This window comes from Oncorhynchus nerka, linkage group LG14 (genome assembly GCF_034236695.1).
Source record: "Oncorhynchus nerka isolate Pitt River linkage group LG14, Oner_Uvic_2.0, whole genome shotgun sequence".
Taxonomy (NCBI): domain Eukaryota; kingdom Metazoa; phylum Chordata; class Actinopteri; order Salmoniformes; family Salmonidae; genus Oncorhynchus; species Oncorhynchus nerka.
Genome location: NC_088409.1, coordinates 27,404,367 through 27,426,058, shown reverse-complemented (window position 1 = coordinate 27,426,058; position 21,692 = coordinate 27,404,367). Strand labels below are relative to the sequence as shown.

Here is a 21,692-nt window from a genome sequence, read left to right as displayed (position 1 = left end):
ATCTCCCTGATGTGATGTCAGAATGGAATTTCAGGATCGTCCTGTAGATGCTGCAATACAGAATGCTGCCGACATACTTATCTAAGGTGACTTTAAACGCCACACAACCAACTTACCATGGAATATCTCAGCTCAACATGAGGGCAGGAGAAGGCTGATAGCACTCGTGACACTAATATACCTCTGTTTACTTCTTTACTACTAATGAACTCTTGTTGAATGCATGTTATTCCTATGGTTAATGCAGAGTACAGTAGCTTTTCTGAATGGTAACATGGCTGACTATACAGCACTATAAACAGACTATAAGGCAAAGACCCACCCTGTCAGTTCCTATCTGTAAATAGAGATCAAAGTAAAATAGTTTTGTGAATAGTCAGACCGTAGCATGTTAACATAGTACGGTCCAGCTGCATATGCAGTTACCATGTAAATACTGGATGGTTTTAACTTCACTTGGTATAAAGAGGGAATCGTAAGTCACACCATCACATGTACAGTATGAAGAGGATGAAGTTGCCTCTGTGTGGTTGAAATATTATTAATACAAACTATAGGAGCATTTATTCTAAACAGCACAGAGGCGTTTGTCACATTTAGCCTAGAACACATTCAGCCCTGAGCTTCTAACTGCATCGGTAAATCATAAGATTCCAGCTCCTCCTATTAGTTTCCTTCTTTCTTTTACAGTGTGGTCTGGAATGTTGGCTGTACAGGGATGGTGCTCACTGGTGCTACACAACTTTCATGTCTCACACTCATCCCATACATATGTCTCCTATTAGCTACACTCGCCCAGAGAGAGGGAGGAAAGGGAAGGAGAGAGGGGGGAAAAGGGGAAGGAGGGGAGGGAGAGGGGAAGAGGGAAGAAGAGAGGGAGGGAGAGAGGAGAGGGAAGGAGAGAGGAGAGGGGGCGAGGGAAGGTCAAAAGTTTGGACACCTACTCATTCAAGGGTTTTTCTTTATTTTTTAAATATTTTCTACATTGTAGAATAATAGTGAAGACATCAAAACTATTAAATAACACATGGAATCACGTAGTAACAAAAAAACTGTTAAAAAAATCAAAATATATTTTAGATTTCTACAAAGCAGCCACCCTTTGCCTTCATGATAGCTTGGCACACTCTTGGCATTCTCTCAACCAGCTTCATCTGGAATGCTTTGCCAACAGTCTTGAAGGAGTTAACCACATATGCTGAGCAATTGTTGGCTGCTTTTCCTTCACTCTGCGGTCCAACTCATCCCTAACCATCTCAATTGGGTTGAGGTCGGGTGATTGTGGAGGCCAGGGCATCTGATGCAGCACTCCGTTACTCTCCTTCTTGGTCAAATAGCTCTTACACAGCCTGGAGGTGTGTTTGGGGTCATTGTCCTGTTGAAAAACTAATTATAGTCCCACTAAGCGCAAACCAGATGGGATGGTGTATCGCTGCAGAATGCTGTGGTAGCCATGCTGGTTAAGTGTGCCTTGAATTCTAAATAAATCACAGTGTCACCAGAAAAGCACCATCACACCTCCTCCTCCATGCTTCACGGTGGAAACCACACATGTGGAGATCATCCATTCACCTACTCTGCGTCTCAGAAGACACATCGGTTGGAACCAAAAATCTCAAATATGGACTCATCAGACCAAAGGACAGATTTCCATTGGTCTAGTGTTGCTTGTGTTTCTTGGCCCAAGTAAGTCTTTTCTTCTTATTGGTGTCCTTTAGTCGTGGTTTCTTTGCAGCATTTCAACCATGAAGGCCTGATTCACGCAGTCTCCTCTGAACAGTTGATGTTGAGATGTGTCTTTTATTTGAACTCTGTGAAGCATTTATTTGGGCTGCAATCTGAGATGCAGTTAACTCTAATGAACTTATCCTCTGCAGCAGAGATATCTCTGGATCTTCCTTCCCTGTGACGGTCCTCAGGAGAGACAGTTTCATCATAGCACTTGATGGTTTTTACGACTGAACTTGAAGAAACTTTCAAAGGTCTTGACATTTTTCGGATTGACTGACATTCATGTCTTAAAGTAATGATAGACTGTTTCTCTTTGCGTATTTGAGCTGTTTTGGCCATAATATGGACTTGGTCTTTTACCAAATAGGGCTATCTGCTGTATATCACCCGTACCTTGTCACAACACAACTGATTGGCTCAAACGCATTAAGGAAAGAAATTCCACAAATTTACTTTTAACAAGGCACACCTGTTAATTGAAATGCATTCCAGTTGACTACCTTATGAAGCTGGTTGAGAGAATGCCATGAGTGTGCAAAGCTGTCATCAAGGCAAAGAGTAGCTACTTTGAAGAATCTCAAATATAAAATATAAATGTGATTTGTTGAACACTTTTTTCGTTACTACATGATTTCATGTGTTATTTCATAGTTTTGATGTGTTCACTATTATTCTACAATGTAGAAACTAGTACAAATAAAGAAAAACCCTTGAATGAGTAGGTGTGTCCAAACTTTTGACTGTTACTGTAGGCTTTATGTGTGTTTTATATAAAAACCAAGACAGAAATGCTAGTGTCTGTGTGTAGAGAGAGAGAGAGAGAGAAAGAGAGAGAGAGAGGGGGGAGAGAGAGAGAGAGAGAGAGAGAGAGAGAGAGAGAGGGGGAGAGAGAGAGAGAGAGAGAGAGAGAGAGAGAGAGGGGAGAGTGAGAGAGAAAGAGAGAGAGAGGGGGGAGAGAGAGAGAGAGAGGGGAGAGAGAGAGAGGGGAGAGTGAGAGAGAGAGGAGAGAGAGAAAGAGAGAGAGAGGGGAGAGAACATACTGTACACAACCACATCAGAGACCCATATATTTTCCCCAAAAAATGATGTAGTTTATCTTTTTCCTTCATTTGCATCTCGTTTCACAATAAAAAACTAAAGAAACCGCCATACCATGAAAATGTAATAAAATAACAATACAAATAATATGTATATAGAATTATAGAATTATCAACAAACAGACATGAATAATAATAACAATACAACTAATGGTTAACATAATATGACACTCATTAATCGCTGGTCTCATGCATACTCATACACCACCTGTCCGTTAGGAAAGAGAGGGCGATTACTAAAAATAGAACCAGGAGTTCAACCAGTTCAGAATAAGCGCCTAGCTACATGCAATGACATAAAAGAGAGCCTCATGTACACATTCTTCCTGGCATAAGGTCATTTACACCAGACTGTACTGCATTATATTGCTGCTCCCACCTAGTATACTGTACAGGGCACAATACAAAACTGGAGTTGAACAACATACGCTGTGATGCGCCCAGAGTCTGGGGCTATGGTATAGTACAGACAACACAGACTGTGAGCAACGTTTTCACTCCTCTCATACCTCCCTTTTTTCATCTGGTTTCGCAATCAGTTCATTTCTCCTCAGGCTCCTATGGTTTGATGCTTCCTTCATTGTTCTTAGTGCTTCTGTTTTGTTGTTTTCGTCTTCCTTTGCAGATATTTCTCTCCTTTCTTCCTCCTTTGGGTTTGTCTTCCGTGGGCTTGTTCCCCCTCTCTGTTTCCTCCCTTACAGGGTCTTGTCGCTTTCCTTCTTTAAGTGGCTGAGGAAGAGAGAAGAGACTGTATGAGACAGGGTCAGGGATGATACACACACACACACACACACACACACACACACACACACACACACACACACACACACACACACACACACACACACACACACACACACACACACACACCAGACACAGTCTCCCCACACCCCACCCAGCTCCCCTGGTCCCATTAGTAGGCTACCTGTAGTACTCGTCCTGGGTGAGGGAGTGGTGGTGGTGGTGGTGGATCCACTGCTGTTCCAGGGCCAGTCTCTGGATCTGCAGCTCTGCGCTCTGGGCCTGCTGCATGGCCTGGAGCTGGTGGGCCGCTGACATGGAACCTGTCAGAGAGGAGGGCTGGGGCAGCTCACGGAACGGAGCGCCTAGAGGGGGAAGGAAAAGGGAAGAGGAAAGGGAGAAGAGGAGAGACAGGTGAGAGGAGGAGTGGAGAAGAGGAGAGACAGGTGAGAGGAGGAGTGGAGAAGAGGAGAGACAGGTGAGAGGAGGAGTGGAGAAGAGGAGAGACAGGTGAGAGGAGGAGTGGAGAAGAGGAGAGACAGGTGAGAGGAGGAGTGGAGAAGGGAGAGACAGGTGAGAGGAGGAGTGGAGAAGAGACAGGTGAGAGGAGGAGTGGAGAAGAGGAGAGACAGGTGAGAGGAGGAGTGGAGAAGAGGAGAGACAGGTGAGAGGAGGAGTTGAGAAGGGAGAGACAGGTGAGAGGAGGAGTGGAGAAGAGACAGGTGAGAGGAGGAGTGGAGAAGAGACAGGTGAGAGGATGAGTGGAGAAGAGGAGAGACAGGTGAGAGGAGGAGTGGAGAAGAGGAGAGACAGGTGAGAGGAGGAGTGGAGAAGAGACAGGTGAGAGGCGGAGTGGAGAAGAGGAGAGACAGGTGAGAGGAGGAGTGGAGAAGAGGAGAGACAGGTGAGAGGAGGAGTTGAGAAGGGAGAGACAGGTGAGAGGAGGAGTGGAGAAGAGACAGGTGAGAGGAGGAGTGGAGAAGAGACAGGTGAGAGGATGAGTGGAGAAGAGGAGAGACAGGTGAGAGGAGGAGTGGAGAAGAGACAGGTGAGAGGAGGAGTGGAGAAGAGACAGGTGAGAGGAGGAGTGGAGAAGAGGAGAGACAGGTGAGAGGAGGAGTGGAGAAGGGAGAGACAGGTGAGAGGAGGAGTGGAGAGGAGACAGGTGAGAGGAGGAGTGGAGAAGAGGAGAGACAGGTGAGAGGAGGAGTGGAGAAGGGAGAGACAGGTGAGAGGAGGAGTGGAGAAGAGGAGAGACAGGCGAGAGGAGGAGTGGAGAAGAGGAGAGACAGGTGAGAGGAGGAGTGGAGAAGTGGAGAGACAGTTGAGAGGAGGAGTGGAGAAGAGGAGAGACAGGTGAGAGGAGGAGTTGAGAAGGGAGAGACATGTGAGAGGAGTGGAGAAGAGGAGAGTCAGGTGAGAGGAGTGGAGAAGAGACAGGTGAGAGGAGGAGTGGAGAAGAGACAGGTGAGAGGAGGAGTGGAGAAGGGAGAGACAGGTGAGAGGAGTGGAGAAGAGGAGAGTCAGGTGAGAGGAGTGGAGAAGAGACAGGTGAGAGGAGGAGTGGAGAAGAGACAGGTGAGAGGAGGAGTGGAGAGACAGGTGAGAGGAGTGGAGAAGAGGAGAGACAGTTGAGAGGAGGAGTGGAGAAGAGGAGAGACAGTTGAGAGGAGGAGTAGAGAAGAGGAGAGACAGTTGAGAGGAGGAGTAGAGAAGAGGAGAGACAGGTGAGAGGAGGAGTTGAGAAGAGGAGAGACAGGTGAGAGGAGGAGTGGAGAAGGGAGAGACAGGTGAGAGGAGGAGTGGAGAAGAGACAGGTGAGAGGAGGAGTGGAGAAGAGGAGAGACAGGTGAGAGGAGGAGTGGAGAAGAGGAGAGACAGGTGAGAGGAGGAGTGGAGAAGAGGAGAGACAGTTGAGAGGAGGAGTGGAGAAGAGGAGAGACAGTTGAGAGGAGGAGTGGAGAAGAGGAGAGACAGGTGAGAGGAGGAGTGGAGAAGAGACAGGTGAGAGGAGTGGAGAAGAGGAGAGACAGTTGAGAGGAGGAGTGGAGAAGAGGAGAGACAGTTGAGAGGAGGAGTAGAGAAGAGGAGAGACAGTTAAGAGGAGGAGTAGAGAAGAGGAGAGACAGGTGAGAGGAGGAGTTGAGAAGAGGAGAGACAGGTGAGAGGAGGAGTGGAGAAGGGAGAGACAGGTGAGAGGAGGAGTGGAGAAGAGACAGGTGAGAGGAGGAGTGGAGAAGAGGAGAGACAGGTGAGAGGAGGAGTGGAGAAGAGGAGAGACAGGTGAGAGGAGGAGTGGAGAAGAGGAGAGACAGTTGAGAGGAGGAGTGGAGAAGAGGAGAGACAGTTGAGAGGAGGAGTGGAGAAGAGGAGAGACAGGTGAGAGGAGGAGTGGAGAAGAGGAGAGACAGGTGAGAGGAGGAGGAGAAGGGAGAAGGGAGAGACAGGTGAGAGGAGGAGTGGAGAAGAGACAGGTGAGAGGAGGAGTGGAGAAGAGAGGAGGTGAGAGGAGGAGTGGAGAAGAGGAGAGACAGGTGAGAGGAGGAGTTGAGAAGGGAGAGACAGGTGAGAGGAGGAGTGGAGAAGAGACAGGTGAGAGGAGTGGAGAAGAGACAGGTGAGAGGAGGAGTGGAGAAGAGACAGGTGAGAGGAGGAGTGGAGAAGAGGAGAGACAGGTGAGAGGAGGAGTGGAGAAGGGAGAGACAGGTGAGAGGAGGAGTGGAGAAGAGACAGGTGAGAGGAGGAGTGGAGAAGAGGAGAGACAGGTGAGAGGAGTGGAGAAGAGGAGAGTCAGGTGAGAGGAGTGGAGAAGAGACAGGTGAGAGGAGGAGTGGAGAAGAGACAGGTGAGAGGAGGAGTGGAGAAAGGAGAGACAGGTGAGAGGAGGAGTGGAGAAGAGACAGGTGAGAGGAGTGGAGAAGAGGAGAGACAGTTGAGAGGAGGAGTGGAGAAGAGGAGAGACAGTTGAGAGGAGGAGTAGAGAAGAGGAGAGACAGTTGAGAGGAGGAGTAGAGAAGAGGAGAGACAGGTGAGAGGAGGAGTTGAGAAGAGGAGAGACAGGTGAGAGGAGGAGTGGAGAAGAGGAGAGACAGTTGAGAGGAGGAGTGGAGAAGAGAGAGACAGGTGAGAGGAGGAGTGCAGAAGAGGAGAGACAGGTGAGAGGAGGAGTGGAGAAGAGGAGAGACAGGTTGAGAGGAGGAGTGGAGAAGAGGAGAGACAGTTGAGAGGAGGAGTGGAGAAGAGGAGAGACAGTTGAGAGGGAGTGGAGAAGAGGAGAGACAGTTGAGAGGAGGAGTGGAGAAGAGGAGAGACAGTTGAGAGGAGGAGTGGAGAAGAGGAGAGACAGTTGAGAGGAGGAGTGGAGAAGAGGAGAGACAGGTGAGAGGAGGAGTGGAGAAGAGGGGAGACAGTTGAGAGGAGGAGTGGAGAAGAGGAGAGACAGGTGAGAGGAGGAGTGGAGAAGAGGAGAGACAGGTGAGAGGAGGAGTGGAGAAGAGGAGAGACAGGTGAGAGGAGGAGTGGAGAAGAGGAGAGACAGGTGAGAGGAGGAGTGGAGAAGAGGAGAGACAGTTGAGAGGAGGAGTGGAGAAGAGGAGAGACAGGTGAGAGGAGGAGTGGAGAAGAGGAGAGACAGGTGAGAGGAGGAGTGGAGAAGAGGAGAGACAGTTGAGAGGAGGAGTGGAGAAGAGGAGAGACAGTTGAGAGGAGGAGTGGAGAAGAGGAGAGACAGTTGAGAGGAGGAGTAGAGAAGAGAGAGACAGGTGAGAGGAGGAGTGGAGAAGAGGAGAGACAGGTGAGAGGAGGAGTGGAGAAGAGGAGAGACAGGTGAGAGGAGGAGTGGAGAAGAGGAGAGACAGGTGAGAGGAGGAGTGGAGAAGAGGAGAGACAGTTGAGAGGAGGAGTGGAGAAGAGGAGAGACAGGTGAGAGGAGGAGGAGAAGAGGAGAGACAGTTGAGAGGAGGAGTGGAGAAGAGGAGAGACAGAGTGAGAGGAGGAGTGAGAGGAGGAGTGGAGAGAGAGGAGAGACAGTGGAGAAGAGGAGGAGGAGTGGAGAAGAGGAGAGACAGAGGAAGAGAGAGAGACAGGTGAGAGGAGGAGTGGAGAAGAGGAGAGACAGGTGAGAGGAGGAGTGGAGAAGAGGAGAGACAGGTGAGAGGAGGAGGAGAAGAGGAGAGACAGGTGAGAGGAGGAGTGGAGAAGAGGAGAGACAGTTGAGAGGAGGAGTGGAGAAGAGGAGAGACAGTTGAGAGGAGGAGTGGAGAAGAGGAGAGACAGGTGAGAGGAGTGGAGAAGTGGAGAGACAGGTGAGAGGAGGAGTGGAGAAGAGGAGAGACAGGTGAGAGGAGGAGTGGAGAAGAGGAGAGACAGGTGAGAGGAGGAGTGGAGAAGAGGAGAGACATGAGAGGAGGAGTGGAGAAGAGGAGAGACATGTGAGAGGAGGAGTGGAGAAGAGGAGAGACAGGTAAGGTAGATAGTGACAGAAAGATAGGTACAGTAGGTATCATATTCATGATACAACACAGACAGACAGACAGACAGACAGACAGACAGACAGAAAAATAAACAAACAGACTGAAAAAAACAGCCTTTCCTCACCGAAGAGCTGTTGTCGTAGCACCTCGCTTTCAGTGAGGGGGTGTGCCAGGATGGGGGTGCCCAGCGCTGCCCCTGGGTAGGGCAGGCGGGCCAGGGGAGACCCCGACGCCAACGGGTCCATCAGGGGGTGCACCCCGCCCGCCGCTAGGGGCCAATGATGTAACAGGAAACACAAGGAGATATTTAATAAGAGTCACAGTATCAACAAACACGTTAACATCAACATCTGTATCAGACAGGAAGAGCTTTCTCAGGTCCAGCTCAAAAGAGCACTAAATAGTAGTGTGTAGATCATAGTACAAGATCACAACTGTGGTTAGCAGCAGTGGGTACCTGTGTCTTGCTGGTGCAGGTGCAGGTGGGAGTGGATGTGTGAGTGCTGGTGATGATGAGGCGTGACATTCAACATCTGAAGACGCCCCGGAATCTCTCCTCCTCCTGTTCCTCCTCCTCCACTTCCACCACTTCCTCCACTTCCATTGCTTCCCCCTCTTTCTCTTTCTCTCTCTCGCTCCCTCTCCCTCTCCCGTCCCCTCTCTCCACCGGCTGGCAGCCCCGCTCTGTCTCGCTCTCTTTCTCTCTCCCTCTCTCCACTCCTCTCTCTCTCAGAGGTGGTGGGGGAGCGAGTGGGAGGGGGGTAGGTCTCAGGAGGGGCGGTCACCGGGGCAGGGGCAGGTGGGGGGTGAGATGGGGGGAGGGAGCCGGGAAAGGAGTGCGGTTCGGGATGATGGAGGGATGAAACAGGGTTGGAGGAGGGTGGAGGAGGAGCAGGCAGAGGTGCAGCTGCAGGGGCCGGGGGTGGAGGGGCTGGTGCAGGTGCAGGGTGAGAGGGGAGCGAGGGAGGAAGCAGGGAGAAGGGGGAGGGTTGGAGAGGGACTGAGGGGCGGGAGGAGGGTTAGGGAGGCGACTCACTGGGGCTAACGCTGGGTTCTGGAGGGGCGGTGGTGGGGGTGGAGGAGCCTGGGGAGGGGGGGTGCCGTAAATGGACACCTCACCTCCACCCCCTCCCCCCAGCAGTAGGGAGTGAGCATGTGCATGAGCGTGTGCGTGGGCATGCGAGTGGGAGTGGGCGAGGGCGAGAGCCGTAGGATCTCCCAAGGAGCCCGGCTGGTACACCCTGTCCTCACTCTTAAACTCAAACCCCGGCTTCATGCGCTCACGGTGGGCTGCCACTGCATGGGGAAACCCCATCCCCCCTAACCCTGCACCCCCCATCCCCCCATGTCCTCCTCCATGCCCCCCTGGCCCTCCCTCCATACTGCCCCCATAGAGGAAACCCAAGATGGCTGCCGCTGTGGCTGCATCAGCAGGCATGTGATGTGGGTGGGCCAGAGCATGGTTCTGGAACTGGGGGAGGAAGAAGGAGGGGTGGACATGGGGGTGGCCATGAGGGTGGCCATGATGGTGGACATGCGGGTGTTGGTGTTGGCGACTAGCCCCGAGGGGGGACATGGCGTGGGGCCGGGCGTACTCGCTCAGGGTCCGCAGTGCCGGGGTGTCAGGGCCCAGGTACGGCCCTCCTAACCCGATCCCCAGAGCCCCCTGTGGGCCAATCACCGTTGAACCCCCCATTGACTGCATGAGGAGGGAGTGTGGGATGTGTTGAGAGAGGGAGGGGTGGAGGTGGGAGGGGTGGAGGTGAGCGTGGGGGTGAGGGTGGGAGTGGTGCTGCTGGGGGTGAGGTTGAGGGTGAGACCCAGGGTTTGAAGAAGAGTTAGGGTCGAGGAGGATGGAGGAGGAGGGGAAGAAGAGAGAGGATCCCTGGCGTTGTATATTTGCATTGTTATTGTCCTTCTGTTGCTGCAGGGAAAGAGGGAGCATTTAAAGAGACAAAAAGGAGAAGGAAATTGAGCATTGTGTCCCTCTCCCTCGCTCATCGCCTCCCCTCCCTGCCTCATTATACTCACTTGTAGATGCCTCTCCAGGTCCCGCTCCCTCTCTCTCTCCCTCTCTCGTTCCCGCTCTTTCTCCCTCAGGTCTCTGGCCCTCTGCTCCACCTCTCTCCGGGCTCTCTCGATCACCTCGTTCCTCTTCTTCCACAGTTTGGAGCCGTCCAGAGGGACAAAGAGAACGTCGCTGCGGGCGCAGGAGTTTCCACTGCCCCGATCTAGAACCCTGTGGAACCTAGAACCACATCAGCAAAATATAACCAATTTGTGCACCAGATTCTGTTCCCATATGATGATACTATCTTTATTATCTGGCAATGTCTTCTGTGACAGGTGTTGTTGTTGATATACTGGTGGCAGGTAGCCTAGTGGTTAGAGTGTTGGGCTAGTAACTAAAAGGTTGCTGGGTCGAATCCCTAGGCTGACAAGGTAAAAATCTGTCTTTCTGCCTCTGAGCAACGCAGTTAACCCACTGTTCCCCGGACGCTCAAGACGTAGATGTTGATTAAGGCAGCCCCCCGCACCTCTCTGATTCAGAGGGGTTGGGTTAAATGCAGAAGACACATTTCAGTTGAAGGCATTCAATTGTACTAGGAATCCCCCTTTACTGATCTACAAAACCTCTTCTGTGATGGGTGTTGTTGTCTTTGATATACTGTAGGCCTGTCTACAAAACCTCTTCTGTGATGGGTGTTGTTGTCTTTGATATACTGTAGGCCTGTCTACAAAACCTCTTCTGTGATGGGTGTTGTTGTTTTTTATATACTGTAGGCCTGTCTACAAAACCTCTTCTGTGATGGGTGTTGTTGTCTTTGATATACTGTAGGCCTGTCTACAAAACCTCTTCTGTGATGGGTGTTGTTGTCTTTGATATACTGTAGGCCTGTCTACAAAACCTCTTCTGTGATGGGTGTTGTTGTCTTTGATATACTGTAGGCCTGTCTACAAAACATATTCTGTGATGGGTGGTGTTGTCTTTGATATACTGTAGGCCTGTCTACAAAACCTCTTCTGTGACAGGAATACATTTCTCAGCCCCTTTATCTATAAATAATAGCTGACATATTATGATAAGTGCCAGTGACAAAAACAGAGATAATACCACATAAATCAGTTGTTAGAACTTGTTAGAGTGACATATGATGGAGCCCTTCTGTTGCTATGACGCCTATCCCATCTCACCGTGCTGATTGGCTGGCGTGGATCGGAATGTCCACCGGCTTGGGCTCAGGGGAGGGGCTTCTCAAAACAGGAGGTGGGCTTTCACTCTCCTCCCTCTCTTCTATTGGTTCCTCCTTGATGACAGGTGGGGGAGGTGGACCTGTGGACGAATCAGAATGCCCATCTCTAGGAAGTGAGGAGCTACAGCCAGGGGCCGAAGTGCCATTGTTGTTGCCGGGGTTACTAAGAGGTGGGGGTCCTTTTGAGGCATTTTGAGGTGAGAGGGACTGAGAGAGAGAGTTGGTATGGCTGCTGCCACTGCTACTGTTACTATTGCTGTTAGTCGGGACCAGGTTGTTCCCACTGTTCCCATTGGATTGGTAGGGGCCGCTGAAGGGGGCGTGGCTGTTCAAAGTGCTGTGGAAGGGTGAGGGCCGACAGCCAGGTGACACACCTGAACCAGGAAGTGACATGTTGGCCCCGGAGGAGGAGCCTGAAGGGTAGGAAGGAAACCCTCCCATCTGATTGGTCGAGGGGTTTAGTAAAGGAGAGAGGGGTGTTGCAGGAGTCTGATTGGAGGAAGGGTAATTTGCCGGACGAACGTGATTGGGTCCCAGGCCGGAGGGGGGTTGGGGCTGAGCGAGGGAAGTTTGGAGAGTGGGGAGAGGGGGAGGAGGTGGCGGAGGAGGGTAAGAAGCATTCGGAGGGTGTCCATGAGGAGTTGAGGAGGCACAGGAGGGAGAAAGGGACGGGGGTTGGGGGGGACCGCCACGGTTTTGGTAGAGAGACGACTCTCGCTGGTTAGTGTCCCTCTCTCGGTCCCTGTCTCTGGGCTGCTGGGCTGGAAAGTGGGGGTGGGGCAGGTGGGGGATCTGAGGTCCACCTGGGTAGTCTCGGCCCAGGTTTGGAGTCATTCCGGGAGGACTGGGGTACTCACGGGCCGGGCCGGTGGAGGGTGGGCCACCAGGGGATAGTCCTTGGCCCCAGGAGGGTACTCTCTGTGGAAGTGTTCTGGTCCAGAGGGGGAACTGTGCCTTGTCTGTCCCTGGTCCATCGATGGGGGTAGTCTCGTTTGGAGCGCTTTGAGGATGTGGGTGGGGGGTAGGGTAGGGTGGCTGGGGTTGTTTTGGGGTGAGGAAGGGGATCGCGGTTTAGCATGGGGGCTGCAGGTAACCCACTGGTTGAGCTTGGGGGTTTCCTAGTGGGGGGTTATTATTGGGGTTACCATTGCCCCCACCTCTCTCATCTGGCCCCCAAACTCGCCCCACCGCCCCCTCTTTGTCTCTGGGGTGCCCCCTTCCTCCCCCAGCACAGGTGGGTCCAAACTCTCTGTTCTGATTCTCATTACGATTCAGTAAAGGAAACTCCCTTCCTCCTACATCCCTCTCTCCCTCCCTCTCCCTCTCTCTATCCCTCTCTCTTTCTCTGAACCCCCGGTCCAAATTCTCTTCCCCAGGACCCATTGGGGGTCTCTCCCAGAGCCCTGAGGTCCCAGGCCTGGGTACTCCCGGTTCTGACCCCCAAACTCCCTCCCTTGGACCCCATTAGGACCCCCATCCCACTAGAAGTGCTGCTGTTACTACCACTACCAGCCGAAAAATCCCTACCTATCTCCCTCCCCCCATACTCCACCCTCACTCCCCCCCTCTCCCTCTCGCCGGCCACCCCCCTCTCCCTTTCCCCTCCCCGGAAGCGTACCTGGGGAGGTACTCTTTGTGGGGGTGGGGAGGTAAGGGGGTGGGAGGAGGACGAATGACGGGAGGAAGGGGGTTGTAGACGGATGGCAGTTGCTGCTGCTGCACTGGGGTTGGTGCTGCGGCTGGTGAGCGTGGTGGTTACCAGAGTAACGGGTGTAGCCCCAGCTCCCTGGCAACCGGTTGCAGTGCCTCCCTGCCATCCGGTGGGGCTGTAGTGGTGGGGGTGGGGCGGGGGCTGGGAGGGGGGTAATGGGCTGGTTTGGGGTAACAAAGAGGGAGGAGCCGTCTTGTTGTCCATCAGTTTCTCACCTTTCTCCATTTTCTCTCTCTCTACCTTGACTTCTGAGGGCAGGTTCTGCCCCCCTAGTTCTAAGGGTTTCAGCGCTGGTGGAGGAGGAAGGGGTGGTGGAGGGGGTGTGGAATGTTGGGGTTGCCGTGGGGATAGTCTCCCCCGGCGACAGTTGCCTTGGTCACGCACTGAGCTTTAGCTTTGGAGTTCATTCGATTGCCACTGTGCACAGTGTCAGCGCTGGCCGGTCCATACTCCATCTTGCTTACCAGCTTGGAGTCCTGTGAGAAATAGGACTTCCTGCCACTATTGCTGTCATTGGCTGAATCCCCTGCTCCGCGGAGAGAGGGAACAGGAGCAGAGGAAGAGATGGAGGAGGATGGCAGCTTCAGAGAAGGGCTGTCCTCTATTCCTCCATCCTTCCTTTCTCCATCCCCGCAAGACTCATCCCCTCTCCCCTCTCTGGCTGCCCTCCTTTCCTCTCCTCCTGTCTTCCCCACTCCTCCCTCTTTCCTTTTCTCCCGTTCCCCCTCTCCTTGCTTTGGTGAGTCTGGACCATCAGAGTCAGAGTCTAAACTGGCTGGAGGGGAGGCAGAAAGACTCGGGGAGGAAGATCTATTGTCCTGGTCGATGTCCCGCCCACTGCTCAGACTATTGGCCAAGCTCCCTACAACTGAGCTCCTGCTGCCCTGGGATTGACCATCCTCGTTGTCACTGTCACGTGACTGTCTGGGAGCCGAGGGTGGGGGCGGTATAGTGGGGGGAGTACTGTCAGTTGAATGAGTTGAAGTCGGTGGGTTGGTGACAGAGGAAGAATCCTGATGACATAAGGTGAATATGAGGAAAGTATATATTAATTAAATGTTGACATTAAAACATCCTAATTCAACCTAGTGCTGCAGTTCAACATCACATTACACTAACCTGGACTTTCTGCCTCTTTGGTGGAGGCACAAGTTCCTCCGCTTCACTCTCTGACGAATCATGGCCTTGCGATCTGTGATTGAAGCGACTGACTGCCAATTCCTCGCCAGCAGCTCTTTGCTACGATACAGAATATGCATGTATATCATTTTTTTAAGTAAGAAAGACAAACTCAAAGATATGACACTGCAGGTAAAGCAGTATAAAACACACCACTTTGGCACTACAATTGTATGTATAAGACAACCATGGTGGTGATGACTCATACAGGCACTCATACAGGCATACAGACACACGGCTTCATGTAGATCAATATCTAATGACTGACAGCCTCTCTCTCTCACTCACTCACTCACTCACTCACTCACTCACTACACACACACACACACACACACACACACACACACACACTCACACACAGACACACAGACACACACACACACACACACACACACACACACACACTCACACAGACACACACACACACACACTTTACTATAGACAAACCTAGATAGAAAGACTACATGACAAACAAAGCCAAAAGGAGAAAGAGACTGCCATTACTAGAGACACAGAGGGACAACATTACAAGAGTTTCTTAGGGAGAACACAGGAAAGAACAGACATAAAACATGACAGGTTCTCACCGCCTGCCTGTCGTTTCGTTCTGCACGAGAAGGGCTGGGATGCGGGCGTCTACCCCTCCTCTCCTCGTTGCTTCCCCCCCGCCTCCGCCCACTGCGCATTGGCATCTGAACCACCAGGGGTGGAAGAGGCAAGAAGAAGGAGGAGAAAAGGAGAGAAGAGGAACAAACGAAGAGAGAGAAGGGGAAATGGGGTATGAGGGGGGTAAAGGAGGGTAGAGGGAGGTTAAAGGGGGTAGAGGTGGGTAATGGGGGTAGAGTGGGTAGAAGTGGGTAAAGAGGGGTAGAGGGAGGTAAAGGGGGTCGAGGGGGTAAAGGGGGTGGGGGGTAGAGGGAGGTAAAGGGGGGGTGGGGGTAGAGGGAGGTAGAGGGTGGTTAAAGGGGGTAGAGGTGGGTAATGGGGTAAAGTGGGTAGAAGTGGGTAAAGAGGGGTAGAGGGAGGTAAAGGGGGTCGAGGGAGGTAAAGGGGGGTTGAGGGAGGTAAAGGGGGTAGAGGGAGGTAAAGGGGGTAGAGGGAGGTAAAGGGGGTTGGGGGTAGAGGGACGTAAAGGGGTCAAAACAATAAGTAAAGAGAACAGTAGAGGACAAAACCAAGTAGGAGGAGGGGAGAGGGGGAAATAAAAAGTGAGGGATGGAGAGGGCAGAAAGTCGGGGAAAGGGGATCAGGAAGGGTAAGGAGGAACGAAGGATAATGAAATATGGAGGGGGCACGAATGAGGGAGAAAAGAGAGAGGGTCAGTAATGGGTGGGGGAGGGAAGAGAATGAGGAGGGAAAGGAGAGAAGAGAAGAGGAATTGGGAGGGTAGAAGGCGGCAAGAACGAGGAGGAGAGAAGAGAACAGAACAGAGAGAGGAATAATTATGACATCAATGTCCACACAGAATACACACACAGAATATACACACAGAATACACACACAGAATATACACACAGATTATACACACACACACAGAATATACACACAGAATATACACACAGTATACACACACAGAATATACACACAGAATACACACACAGAATATCTTAACTTCAAAAGTCGTATTAATGTTAAATGATGTCAAATATAACATCACAATCCATCTCCGTGCAATATAATACAACATATTAACAATAAACACATCTGCAATCTGACCCACACATGCACACTCAGCTACACAGGGGAACAAGGTAGAGATGAAGGAAGCCATTGAAACAGTTCATACCGATTCTTTGTGAGTTCGAGTTTTCATCGTTCCTCCTTTATGATGTCCATCCCTCCCCACAGGCCATAGCAGTGAATGAAGTGGTGTCCTTGTCTTTCTCTGTAGGACTGAAAATCACCTCACCACCATCTGAGCTTCTACAACCTGGAAAAAACACCACAATGATGAATTGTCTACCTAACCAGGCCAGTCCCATTGAATTAGGTAGCATCAGAAAACCCCATACAAATCATACAATAATACAACAACAATAAAACAACAGGTTATTTTACAGGACACGTTACAGTGCACCATCAATCATAATAACAAATGCTGTACACACATCGAAGGATAAATATTGAATAATCAATATCGAACAATAACATTACAACTAGAGTTATAGGCAATTCATTGCAACGGTGGACTGATGAACCTGGCATGGCTTTGAGTGCATGTACAAGTCAAGGATCCTCAACACAGTGATGCTACAGGAAAACCGATATCTGACTCATATCACACTTCAATACTGAATGGATGCATTGATGAGTAATACACTGCAGTTCAGTTCATTCAGAAGAATCACAGTTAAAGGAAAACTCCACTCAAAAATGATATTTTGGTATTTGTTTCATTAGTCCATTGTTGATATAGTCCTAAAAATATTGCATGTCAGAAATCAATTTTTCAAGATATATAACTTTAAAAAACAGAAATACAGCCGGTATGGTGCATTTTGATTCATACTGCAACAATGGACTAATGAAAAAAATACCAAAATATAGTTTTGTGTGGTTTTCCTTTAAGGACATGTAATCTGTACACAGATTTAGGGATACTGTCGTGTATCACAATAAACACATTTGGAAGAAAATATTGTGTGCACAGATTATTCCCTTATGCTGATGAACATTCGTACTTGGATACTGTACAGAACCTTCCCAAAGAAATTGGATGTGTGTTTGAGTTCAGCCTGGGTCAGAAAGAGTTTAAACTGTTATAGCCATCTCTATTTGATACTGAGCCTCATGTAACCAGCGGGGCTATTAGAACCACATTAGCTCATTTATTTCACCTTTATTTAACCAGGCAAGTCAGTTAAGAACAAATTCTTATTTACAATGACAACCTAGGAACGGTGGGTTAACTGCCTTGTTCAGGGGCAGAAGGACCGATTTTTAACTTGTCAGCTCTGGGACTTGATCTTGCAACATTCTAGGTTACTAGTCCAATGCTCGAACAACTCGGCTACCTGCCACCCCTTACCTACCCTACAGGAGCCCAGCCCCAGACCCAAACCTACATGGGGTTAACAGTCTGATAATTCATTCATTCATAGATTGTAGGGCTGGGAATTACCAGGGACCTCACAATATTACCATGATACTTATGTGCTGATACGATGTGTATTTGCGCTTTGACACTGTTGTTTTATTGCGATTCGATGTTCCAAAAATATTGCTCAGACAACAGATCATGAGAAAGCGAGTTTTGATCAGTCATGGGAAAATAATATTGCAATATTGTCAAAACAATGCGATACGATTATTGTCAAAAATAATATCCCAATATGTAACTGATCTTCCCCCCATCACTAATAGATACAGGTAACTGATCTTCCCCCCATCACTAATAGATACAGGTAACTGAACTTCCCCCCATCACTAATAGATACAGGTAACTGATCTTCCCCCCATCACTAATAGATACAGGTAACTGATCTTCACTAATAGATACAGGTAACTGATCTTCCCCCATCACTAATAGATACAGGTAACTGATCTTCCCCCCATCACTAATAGATACAGGTAACTGATCTTCCCCCCATCACTAATAGATACAGGTAACTGATCTTCCCCCCATCACTAATAGATACAGGTAATTGACCATGACATGCAACATATATGTCCAACTCATTCACCCCTTCATTCATTAGGGTAGTAGACTATGAAATATGACACAGGTTTTACATGTCCAACTCATTCACCCCTTCATTCATTAGGGTAGTAGACTATGAAATATGACACAGGTTTTACATGTCCAACTCATTCACCCCTTCATTCATTAGGGTAGTAGACTATGAAATATGACACAGGTTTTACATGTCCAACTCATTCACCCCTTCATTCATTAGGGTAGTAGACTATGAAATATGACACAGGTTTTACATGTCCAACTCATTCACCCCTTCATTCATTAGGGTAGTAGACTGAAATATGACACAGGTTTTACAGGTCCAACTCATTCACCCCTTCATTCATTAGGGTAGTAGACTGAAATATGACACAGGTTTTACATGTCCAACTCATTCACCCCTTCATTCATTAGGGTAGTAGACTATGAAATATGACTCAGGTTTTACAAGTCCAACTCATTCACCCCTTCATTCATTAGGGTAGTAGACTATGAAATATGACACAGGTTTTACAAGTCAAACTCATTCACCCCTTCATTCATTAGGGTAGTAGACTATGAAATATGACACAGGTTTTACAAGTCTAACTCATTCACCCCTTCATTCATTAGGGTAGTAGACTATGAAATATGACACAGGTAGTCCAACTCATTCACCCTTCATTCATTAGGTAGTAGATGAAATATGACACAGGTTTTACATGTCCAACTCATTCACCCCTTCATTCATTAGGGTAGTAGACTGAAATATGACACAGGTTTTACAGGTCCAACTCATTCACCCCTTCATTCATTAGGGTAGTAGACTGAAATATGACACAGGTTTTACATGTCCAACTCATTCACCCCTTCATTCATTAGGGTAGTAGACTATGAAATATGACACAGGTTTTACAAGTCTAACTCATTCACCCATTCATTCATTAGGGTAGTAGACTATGAAATATGACACAGGTTTTACAAGTCCAACTCATTCACCCATTCATTCATTAGGGTAGTAGACTATGAAATATGACACAGGTTTTACATGTCCAACTCATTCACCCCTTCATTCATTAGGGTAGTAGACTATGAAATATGACACAGGTTTTACATGTCCAACTCATTCACCCCTTCATTCATTAGGGTAGTAGACTATGAAATATGACACAGGTTTTACATGTCCAACTCATTCACCCCTTCATTCATTAGGGTAGTAGACTATGAAATATGACACAGGTTTTACATGTCCAACTCATTCACCCATTCACCCAGTCAAGCTCATGTGTACTGAATGAGGATATAAATAGAACAGTGGCACACTGGGTGATATACAGGGATATGTTTAGCCAGGTAGTTAGCACTGACAATGGAAGACCTTGTGTTCAACCCATCGAGCAGTAAACACACAGATTCAATGTGTGTGTTTGAATTATCACAGGTACAGTAAATCCAATGGTGGCACCATTACTACATATATGAATAATTAGTGCATACTGCATATGTTGACTTATTTATACACTCACACACTGTATACAAACAGTTACAGCTGTTAGTTACAGATTCACACATAGACACACATAGTGTATAGTCAGTTGGCATGAATTCAACATCAGGTGAGTGTGTGGGACCGACTGGCTTTGAACCTGGACTAAGTGCCACAAGACTGTGTTATCCTGGTGACCTAAAGCCTAGGCATTAGCCCGGAGAGCTAACACAAGTCCACGTCTCAGACTAGGCTACTCGTCAGTCATCAAGCTATCTTGGTTCACAGAACCACCTCCTTTACACGTGCAATGTGCATAGCTCTACAGTGACTTTACCCATAGACTTGTTGTCTACTATATTGCAGTAGTTAGAGAATTCACAATTGCACACACTCAATGATAAACATTGAGCCATCACTTGTGCTACGGAATCAATATTTGGGAAGTGCAGGCCTATGGGCCCAATGTAAAGCAGATATGGATCCTAATGACACAGTCACTGTATATCTTAGTCACAGGTGGCTGGCTGCTACTATTCATGGATTCATTTGCTGGTCCCTGGCTGTGGTCCATCAACACTAAAAGCAAACACAGCATTTACCATAGCTTATAATAATCACACCATGTACAGCAATGGTCAAACACAGCATTTACCATAGCTTATAATAATCACACCATGTACAGCAATGGTCAAACACAGACACACACATATGTGCACATGAACTGTTTCTCGCTCTCACACACATGAAATCATTCAAATGAAATATGTGATGCATCGCAGCATGTCTTTAGCCCGTGTAAGTATGCAGTTACACAGCTCACATCACCGACAGACACCGAGAAGCAGGCACCGAGAAGCAGGCACCGAGAAGCAGGCACCGCAACGGTTCTCTTTCTTTCTTCTCCCGCTACTGTTATTGATACACATGCAGATGCGACCGGCTCTGCTATTCTGTACAACAAGCGAGCTACATCGGAATAGACTACACAGACGATGTAGACGCTATGTGTAAATAGCACATATTGGCTAACACTGATAATGCCGTATAGAATGGGTCCTGTGTCTATCTATGCCTGTTGTGTTTCTCTCATAGGGTACTATTTTTTCTCTCCATGTCTTGAAAAATTAATTCGGAATAGAATGGCGAAAGGCATTCTTTACCGACTCACCGAGACGCCTTTTCTCGTTGGAATGTGAGTGCGTCTGTTGTGCGTTGTAACCTAACACACATTTTACCCGGGTATGAATTACACATAACGCATGATTGTTAACGCACAAAGAAAGGGGAGGGAAGACACAAACGTGGCCAACAAGAATAGCAAAAATATATAAGCATCCATTTTCCCTTCTCCTTACCTATGATATCCAGCGATGCGTGTCCCCTTTCACTCTCCCTTTCTTTAACCGTCTCTCTCGGTTTATACTGTACGTTGACATACACACATAGGAGCAGCACGCGCACCTATAAACAGAGGCTGCTGGATCATATTGCAACGGTTCCGCAAATAATGCAGAAATTTCTCTCTCCTTCCCAAATCGTTGCAGGAAAAAACAGGGTGCCGCTGAAGACTGTACGAATTGATGCGTACGTTTGCCTCTTCCCCACCCCCTTCTCCCCCTTCTCTTTCTCCCCCTTCCTCCGTCAAGACGACTTGCACTTTTTGCCGTCGGTACAGTCACAAAATCTACTGAGGGCGAGCAAGGGATGCACTTCGAGGAAGAGAGAAAGAGAGGGAGAGGAGGGCGTGATTTGCATATTCTTAAGGAATGGGGGAGCGAGAAGAAAGGGAGGCAGGGAGAAGGAAGAGGCGCAGAGGGCCAACACTCAGAAGAGGGGAGGGAAGGAGAGAAGTCCCTTTTTCAGTTGTATCTTCCCCCACTCCAACGTAGGATCACTGTGCATTAGCCCACTATAAGCTACTTTGTATGGATCCTTTATACACGCAATAACTCAGCTTACAGAATCTTACCTTCTCTCCCTTTGTTCTAAAACTTCTCCCCGTCATTGTATTGATGGGCACATGGCTACAGCATGCAGCCCAACGTGTAGTCAAACAGCATCGAACTGAATAATGCCATTATAGCCTAGATAATAGTGCATTCTCAAAGTTTTGTATCCATTCTATTCATGCCTAGAACTGAGTTCTTCTTTGAGTGTATAACCCTTTCCCTTAAAACCTAGGCCGAGGCCTACCCCGTTTCTTCTCCTCCCACCTCTCCCTCTCTCTCTCTCCGTCTACCTCTCTCTTTTACTCTGCACAGTGTCGGGGGAGCTAGCTACAGTGTGTCCAGTCAAGCGGTTCTGCAAACCACCTCCCTACTCTCTCCTTTCGTTTTTTCTTCTCCCCATTTGCACAGCGCCCT

The 21,692-nt window shown here is 49.0% G+C and overlaps 1 pseudogene; it reads right to left on the bottom strand.

The window, feature by feature from the left end:
* Positions 1 to 2,798: 2,798 nt before the first annotated feature.
* Positions 2,799 to 20,924, bottom strand: LOC115142095 (atrophin-1-like; annotated as a pseudogene).
* Positions 20,925 to 21,692: the final 768 nt, after the last annotated feature.